Here is a 9336-nt window from a genome sequence, read left to right as displayed (position 1 = left end):
CATTATTTTAAAAGTGAAGGTGCGTCAAGGTATAAAATATCCTCTAGCATGATTAAGAATGTCCTTGCCAGTTTCCGAGCTACAGTCCAAATCCACTTTCATCATGCAACAAACAAAACTACCCACAGGCATTCTACCTTGAATAGAGTATGGTAATGATAACAAAATCACCTTATCATGGGTTACAGTGTATTCAAAAGTGGTCATGGCAGGTCATGTGTTGCCATGGTAACTGAGATATGAGAGTCAGCTGATACGTGCTGTGGAAACAAAGTTGTTGAGAGTGTATCATGGTATGATACAACCAGAAGGTCACAGAGGGTTTGTGAGTTAAACAAGAAGAAACAAGCTGAAGAAGAGCATTAGACCTACAAAGTTTTGAGCAAAAGTAGTTTATCCAGACCCATATTGAGCATACTCCTGGACTGAATACGCACTTTGGAAACTCAGTTGACCATGCTGTTTAGTCCAGAAGTAGACTTAATTTATTTGTGTTTCCAATGCTCAATTCCATTTCTTCCAACAATGTGACAAGAGTGAGTCAATACAGTCACATACACTATATATACAAAAGTATATGGACACCCCTTTAAATTAGTGGATTCGGCTATTTTAGCCACACACGTTGCTGACAGGTGTGTAAAATCAAGCACACAGCCATGCAATCTCCATAGACAAACATTGACAGCAGAATGGCCTTACTGAAGAGCTCAGTGACTTTCAACCTTGCAGCGTCATTGGATTCCACCTTTCCAACAAGTCAGTTTGTCAAATTTCGGCCCTGCTAGAGCTGCCCCGGTCAACTGTAAGTGCTGTTATTGTGAAGTGGAAATGTCTAGGAGAAACAATGGCTCAGCTGCGAAGTGGTAGGCCACACAAGCTCACAGAACGGGTCTGGCAAGTGCTGAAAATGTCCTTGGTTGCAACACTCAGTACCGAGTTCCAAACTGACTCTGGAAGCAACGTCTGTGCAAGAACTGTTCGTCGGGAACTTCATGAAATGTGTTTCCATGGCCGAGCAGCCACACACAAGCCTAACATCACCATGTACAATACCAAGCGTTGGCTGGAGTGGTGTAAAGCTCGGAGCCATTGGACTCTGGAGCAGTGGAAACGGGTTCTCTGGAGTGATGAATCACGCTTCACCATCTGGCAGTCTAACGGACAAATCTGGGCTTTTCGGATGCCAGGAGAACGCTTCCTGCCCCAATGCATAGTGCAAACTGTAAAGTCTGGTGGATTAGGAATCATGGTCTGGGGCTGTTTTTCATGGTTTGGGCTAGGCCTCTTAGTTCCAGTGAAGGGAAATCTTAACGCTATAGCATACAATGACATTCTAGACGATTCTGTGCATCCAACTTTATGGAAACAGTTTGGGGAAGGCCCTTTCCTGTTTCAGCATGACAATGGCCCTGTGCACAAAGAAATGGTAGGTCGAGATCGGTGTGGAAGAACTTGACTGGCCTGCACAGAGCCCTTACCTCAACCCCATCGAACACCTTTGGGATGAATTGGAACGCCGAAATGATCTTATGGCTAAATGGAAGCAAGTCACACCAGCAATGTTCCAACATCTAGTGGACAGCCTGTTACAGAAGCAAAGGCTGTTAAAGCAGCAGAGGGGGTACCAATTCCATGTTAATGCCCACGGTTTCGGAATGAGATTTTTGACGATTAGGCATCCACATACTTTTTTGGTCATGTAGTGTATTTCTGACTAATTATAATTCGTTAGAGCGCTACTTCTCAAACTGTTTACAATAGAAACGTCATTCAGACTTTAAAACGTGAAGCAGGGCCACACTTCAATAAAGCTAGATGGACACCTTAATCAAGCACACAGGTAAATCTTCAGGTAAATTACCCTTTGTAGTTCTTCTTATGTCATCATGACAAACCAAATTAAGCAGATGACTTACCACCTAAGTCGTTATCTGATCCAGACTATCTGATCACGACTGCTTTCAACATCTTAATGCTGTCATTAACGTGTTAAACACAAGGCCTAAATGTGTCAATTTAATGTGGTCTGTCATGTTGACTAGATTTTTTCAATCTTGAAAAAAGGCTAAGAGAATTATTAGAACCAGATATAAACCATGTAGAAATGACAATAGTACCTTAGCCTGCTAACAATCACTGCAATTAAAGATAGACTGTCGGGGAGCATAGAAAATGCAAATAAAATACGATGGAAATGTAACTTATTTTGATGTCAAAACAAAAGCCACAGTTTTAGAAAGATATTGCAAAAACGATGGCCAAAGGAATTTTTCCCCTGTAGCTTTTCACGAAACTGCGATGTGGCCCTCCGAACCGAGGTGAAGAACAACTATGGCCCCTGGGTAAAATGAGTTTGACACCCCTGCTTTCATTTATCAATAAGTCAATGGCTGGTAAATTATCTGGCAAAAGTAGAAACAGTATCATGACAAAAACAAAGGTCATCATGATAAACAGTACAGTTTTTCTTCAGAAAAATTACCCTATTTAGTCATTCTATTGTCATTATGACATATAACGCAGACAAACAGCTAAGTCATTATCTAATCAAGACTTTCTCTGATCCAACTAATTTCAGCACAATGCAAAATACATAGCAGCATGAGATAAACAAAACAGTCATTATGAGACACCAAACAGTTAGGCTACAGGGAGATGCATTTCCTCCAGAATGGCTATGCGATCCCAATTTACAAGTGTCCCTACTAACACTTACTGTATGTATTTTAATGCTATAGACAGGTACAGTATGTGTGGTGTCATACAGTTGTAACATGCGTTATCAACATGAAAGCATAATATGCTGCCCTTGAAATAACTGAATTTATGAAAATAATGTATTGCTGTATGTACTTGGTCAAGACTAGAGTATCACACTGTATTGGGAATATAGTTGCCTATAAAGCAGTAGGTATTGAAGGGTGCAGGTATGGGTGAGGTCAGAGGCGTGGCCACGCCACAAGTGCCATTTGTCTGCAAGCCCATTTTGAGAGAGAGCTGGCATTGTTTTGCTGTGTGCCAGAGGGATATTAGTCCTCTATTCTCACCCAAACAACTGTTTGTTGGTATAATAGACACTGAATAGTTCAGAGACATTCTTTTCACTTGGACCTGTACCTTTTTCAGTTGGATTGTGACTTTGCATCCAGATTCCGTTGGGATTTACTTTTAGTTGCATTTTTTAGAGTTATTTCCTTTGGATTACACATCTTTCTATGGACTTGGATTTGGACTTCCATTCAAGGACTGAAAGAATCAACCGGAGGTTCTGGTAGGACTAAGGTTTTCTTATGGTTACTGTTGGCTCTGACAGGTCTATTCACGTATTGCTGATTATTGTATTATGCTTGTGTTGTTTATGTAGAAACCCATATTATTCATTTCAATACACCATTGCACTGAATAGGTTTCCTAATCTTTATTTCTGACCAGGTTGTGTGGTTTATGCAAGTTTGTTACACAAAATGGCGACCACGAAGGGACAGTGAGAGATATAATTTTCTGTGAGTTGATAGGATAATTGGGGTTTTAGGATTGCTTATCCATGGCTGCTTCTACAACTCTTGTTGATATCCATCATGAGATGGAGGATTCTCCCCTTGAGCAGGAAGGAAGGCTTCTTTTAGATTTCACGGCTGTTCCCTTTGTGACTAAACAAAGCCCAGTAAGCGATCTAACGGTGACTTTAGATGCACTGTATGTGGGAGATTCTCAGGATGAAGAAGGGAGTACTGATGAACCACCTCTTGGCCATGCCCATTCTGAGGTAGCCGGCTCCGACAGTATATCCCAATAGAGCCATGTATCCGTGAAACAGAGTATGTTACAATCCCTGATGTCTCTCTGGAAAACAACCCTTGCCCTGGTCTCGTCAACTTTGTTATCTAGGGACTGGACATTAGCAAGTAATATACTCGTAAGTGGTGGGTGATGTGCAAGCCTCCTAAGTCTGACTTAATACATTTTAGAATAAGGCTGTCATTTAACAAAATCAGGTGGTCTGAATACTTACCGAATGCACTGTATGGGTGGTCCTGGGAATCAACCCCATTATCCTGGCGTTGCAAGCGTCATGCTCTACCAACACGAAGACCAAAATGCTTCAAGCACCTGGTGGAAAGCTGCTCTATAAATCCAATTCACTGTTGTTGCTATTAACTACCTGTTAGGGCATGTCAGGACTTTGTTGTTCCATGTTCTGATTGGGAGCTATTCCATGAGAAGATGCACCTGACAATCTTAATCCTCTCCCTCTACTTCAGCTAGCCTAAACCATGCCCTTTTTATTTATCTTTAATATAATAAGGTATAAAAACAAGTGAGCAAGTATACTTCAGTCTCATGAAAAATGTGCTGGACTGGAATGCCACACCAATCCACAGTACAGTAGGGTGTGAACAAGCACACCAATGCTCCTGGGACCTTTATTATAGCAGAAGGATGGAGTGAGTTGGTTTGTGAGAGTTGGCATGTGCGTGATTATGGAATGAAAGTCTGCAAATGCCATTCTTCTCCCAAGTGCTTCAATTTGATCTGCACCTGTTTCAATGTGCTCTGAACATTAAGCACATTCTTTCTCTTTTCATTTCGTTTATTGTTGGCAGCAGGATGTGCCTAAAGCTCACACAGACTTCTTGTATTGGTATATGACGCATGATTCAATCCCTGCTGTCTAACGTGTATTGGTCTTGTAAGTGCCTGTATACCCTTCAATGCATTACACTAAAGGTGTATGTTCCCAAGACTAGATAAAAGTCTTGAACTTGACTCAAATATATCTGTTCTGACACAAACCTGTCTTCTCTTATTGGAGTGCCTGTGCAGAAAATGCACAGTATTGCATCCTGATGAGTGATGAGGGGACAAAGAAACGGGACAGGAAGCCAAGTAACACAAACAACACTTTGCCCTTGAACTGAAGGTAATATGTTTAAAGATTTCCAAATGATTTTTCAATTGATTTGGTTGGTGATATTAGTTTGTCACGCTCCTATTTTTTACTTTAATTTCCTCTGCAAATGAGTCCTTAACTTTCTATTCCTTTAGTTACATTTTCAGTCAGAACCTCAAACCGAACCATGTGACAGACCCAACTTTTGAATTGATTAACCCTGACCCACTTTAATTTCATTGTGTTGTCTACAACCCACATGTTTTTAAGATTCTGTTTCTCTCAGTTATGTTTTGTGTCATGAGCCTGTTTCACAACTTCCTGCAATAAATAGCAGGCTTTGTCTGTGTTGCTCCTATTTGTTATTGTTTGATTCCGGGAAAACGATCTGGATCCCAGTCAGAGGAACACCTGAGAAGAACACTTTGTAAAGGTCACGTGAAATAAGATGGCAGTGCAGGTCTTTGTGGTTGAATCTGCGTTTGAAATTCACTGCTTGACTGAGAATTATCTGTCAGGTAATTCTGTATCTGTAAGGTAATGTCTGGGGTAAAGAGATGAGAGATGAGGTAGTCAATCAAAAGTCATGTTAAACTCTTTTTGCACACAGTGAGTCCATGCAACTTATATAGTACCACAGTATGAGTCATAATACCCATAACACTTAGTGGTCAAACAGGAAAATGGTTCCAATCCTTTTTCCACAATACATTTTTCCCATAGGGGATTTTAGAAACACTTAAAATAATGGCCGTGTTTCATGACGTTTTGTGGCATGACGTTTTGATAACCATGTAAATCTCTCTAGGACAAGGTAACTTTTATAAATATATTTGCCTGTGTTCATTTTTTTTTTTTTTATGACTTGGTGCTGCCTATCTTGGCCAGGGCGCTCTTGAAAATGAGATTTTAATCTCAATGAGCACTTCCTGGTTAAATAAAGGTTAAATAAAATACAATTAAATAAAAAAACTAGAATCGAGGCAAATTAGCATTTTCAAATCTGAGAGTAAATAGAGCCGAATATATTGATAAAAGTCACCTTGTCCTAGAGAGTTTTACATGGTTATCAAAACATCATGTAAGCCTACTCGAAACAAAGCCCTTATTTTAAGTCTTTCTAAAATCCCCTATGGGAAAAGTGTATGGTAGAAAGACAATTGGAACCATTTCTCTGTTTGACTGCTTGGTTTTATGGGTATTATGACACCTCCACTGTGGGGCTCTATTATGTGACTTGTTAAGCAAATATTTACTACTAAACGTATTTAGGCTTGCCAATAACAAAGGGGTTGAATACTTATTTCAGCTTTTCACTTAATTAAAAAAATGTCTAAAAACATTATTCCACATTGACATGGGGTATTGTGTGTGACCAAAAAATCTACATTTAATCAATTGTCAGGTAAGGTAGAGGTGATATGATCCTTGACTAGTGTCAGAACAGAAACTACAAGATTATGTTATACTGTTATTGCATCAAATGGTTATTTTATGCAACAGAATATTTTTTTTTAGAACACTCTCACCTGAGATTTAACACTGACAGTGTATTTATGATGGATTGGTGATATTCCATTCCATGATTAGTGTCTGTGTGCCTGTATGTCGGTAACAGGGAGAACCAATCTCCAGTTTCTTTAAAGAAAGGATTTAGTATTCTAGGTTGCATTGGTCTTTTTTACTAGCAAGCAGTACATGAACTAGAGACAGATATTTGGCACCATGTAAATCTTGATGTCTGTTGCATGAGAGCAAAATATACCTTTTGCATTTTCTCATCTGTGATTTGTCATGGACATCCAGGAGGATGGACTTTGCTATAAAATGCTGTGGCATAGTCCTGTTGTTTGGGCTGTCAACAAATCACCTACAGGGGGGGGGGGGGGGGGGGGCTCATTGTAAAGCTCCATTACTGCTTTAATTAAATAATAAAGTTTACTTGTTTTGAGGAAATGTAAGTCTCTCCATTTGATTACAATAATTCCATGACACTAGTGTTTCAAAGCATTTCATGATGACAGAAGCGATACCTTTGCATTCTTGGGTACAGGAACAATGGTGGCCATCTTGAAGCATATGGGGACAGCAGACTGGGTTAGGGAGATAGAATATGTCCGTAAACACTCCAGCCAGTTGGTCTGTGCATGCTCCGAGGATGCAGCTAGGGATGTTGTCTGGGCCTGCCTTGCGAGGGTTAACACGTTAAAATGTCATACTCACAATCAGCCACGGAGAAGGACACAGTCCTCGGTACCTGGCCATGTCAGTGGCACTGTGTTATATCCAAATATTTATTAATTCCATTCCTTTACTTTATTCCTTTACTTTAGATTTGTGTGTATTGTTGTGAAATTATTAGATATTAACTGTTTAGATATTACTGTTGGAGCTAGAAAAACACAAGCATTCCGCTACACCTACAATAACATCTGCTAAACCTGTATGTGACCAATTAACTTTTGATTTGAATCTTACTGCCCCTCCTATTTCTAGTCTGTCTAATTAAAGCATTGAAAAAGTTAAGGTGGAATTCCCCCCAAATATTCTCGTTAGGCCCTTATCATTAATACATTTTTAGGATATAAACCATTTGCATTTCTAAATCATCTATTGTGTGAGAAACACAGTTTTGGTGTTTTAATGCTGCTTTTTACATGCACTGAAACCCTCAATGTGTTTTCACAACACTAAAAAAACACCAGTATTACGTTTGAAAGGGGAAAGGGGGATACCTAGTCAGTTGTACAACTGAATGCATTCAACTGAAATGTGTCTCAATCAGAGAGGTGCGGGGGGGCTGCCTTGACGTCATCGGCGCCCGGGGTACAGTGAAGAACCACTTTGTTTTTTTTGGAGTACATAATTTCTGTTTTAAAACACATTCGGTGCATTAAATCATTTACACTGGGTTTACATTTAAACGCCCTCCAAAAACCAGATCTCAGCTTAGGTGCATTACTTTGTGATTTCATTACACAATCATGGTGTTTTGAGACCTTCTATGTTTACAGTGTAGCTGCTGCAGTGGTACATGTTTTATAGCTCAATGAAAAGTAGTATATAATTAACTGAGGACCACACTGGAAATAAGTGTTTTTCATCCTCTGGATTTTCTTGTCCTTAAATGGTTTTTTAAAACTGTACAATGTTTTTTTTTTACCCAAAACAAAATCCATCAATTAGGTACGCACTGCTCTTTTTCTTCACTCTTGTCCAAATGCTCTATACATCATGGGTACTCCCACAACGACTCTCAGCATCAGCCCACATGTATCAGTGGAGGAGGGAGGTACAAGATCAAAGTTTCCCACACACCTGGTGGAGCAGTGAATGGTTTGATGGCTGAACAACAGGATTAGGCCTACAGTATACTCTATAATATCAAAACTCAGCTGATCGTCCTTGCAGTGGCAGACCACGTGTAGCAACACCTGCACAGGATCGGTACATCCAAACATCACACCTGCAGGACAGGTACAGGGAACTTGCAGGTACCTTAGTGGAAGAGTGGGGTAAAATCTCACAGCAAGAACTGGCAAATCTGGTGCAATCCATGGGGAGGAGATGCACTGCAGTACTTAATGTAGCTGGTGGCCACACCAGATACTGTTCCTTTTGATTTTGACCCCCCCTTTTTTCAGGGACACATTATTCAATTTCTGTTAGTAACATGTCTGTGGAACTTGTTCAGTTTACGTCTCAGTTGTTGAATCTTGTTTTGATCATACAAATATTTACCCATGTTAAGTTTGATGAAAATAAACGCAGTTGCTGAGTGAAGGCCATCCGTTCTGCAGCGGTGTTTAATTTCCCCCTGCTTTGACAATGGCAAAAGTAATGTTCCGACAGCCTGAGTGACAGTTTAGCAGTTGAATTTTAACCACATTTCTCATTAAAAAAGCTCAGACAGGCTAGGTCTGCCTCCCAAATGGTACCCTATTCCCTATATAGTGCACTACTTTTGACCAGCAATCGGGAATTGCAAAATGTTGATTCTGATGTGTGCTTGGGGTTATTGCCTTGCTGGAAGTTCCACTCGCGACCAAGTTTCAGCTTCCTGATGTGACCGAAGAGATACAAACCCTGAGTTTACCGCAGAAGAAACCAACCTCTTACCATTATACCAAGAGGAAATTCCCTCTTGGGCCGAGGCCAGACATTGATTTTGAAGTTGCAGGCGGGGCTACTCCTTCATGTGACCATGAGCAACCATTCTTCGGCTCATGTCCGCTATACTGGCAGAGGCAAACATGTTTTTGGCTAAATACTGTACATTATAAATGTGTTATAAACATTATGCTGACCATGCTATCATGAGACAGACTTCTTCTTCTTCGAAGCAATTTGATATATTATCTTGGTGTTTGAGTAAGAGGAAGGACTCCTAATGATTCCTTATTTCTGCATGTTAGAAAGACATGTTTGACCTACAGTACGGC

The sequence above is a fragment of the Oncorhynchus mykiss genome, chromosome 3 (assembly GCF_013265735.2).
Source record: "Oncorhynchus mykiss isolate Arlee chromosome 3, USDA_OmykA_1.1, whole genome shotgun sequence".
Classification (NCBI taxonomy): domain Eukaryota; kingdom Metazoa; phylum Chordata; class Actinopteri; order Salmoniformes; family Salmonidae; genus Oncorhynchus; species Oncorhynchus mykiss.
Note: the sequence above shows the minus strand (reverse complement) of the source record.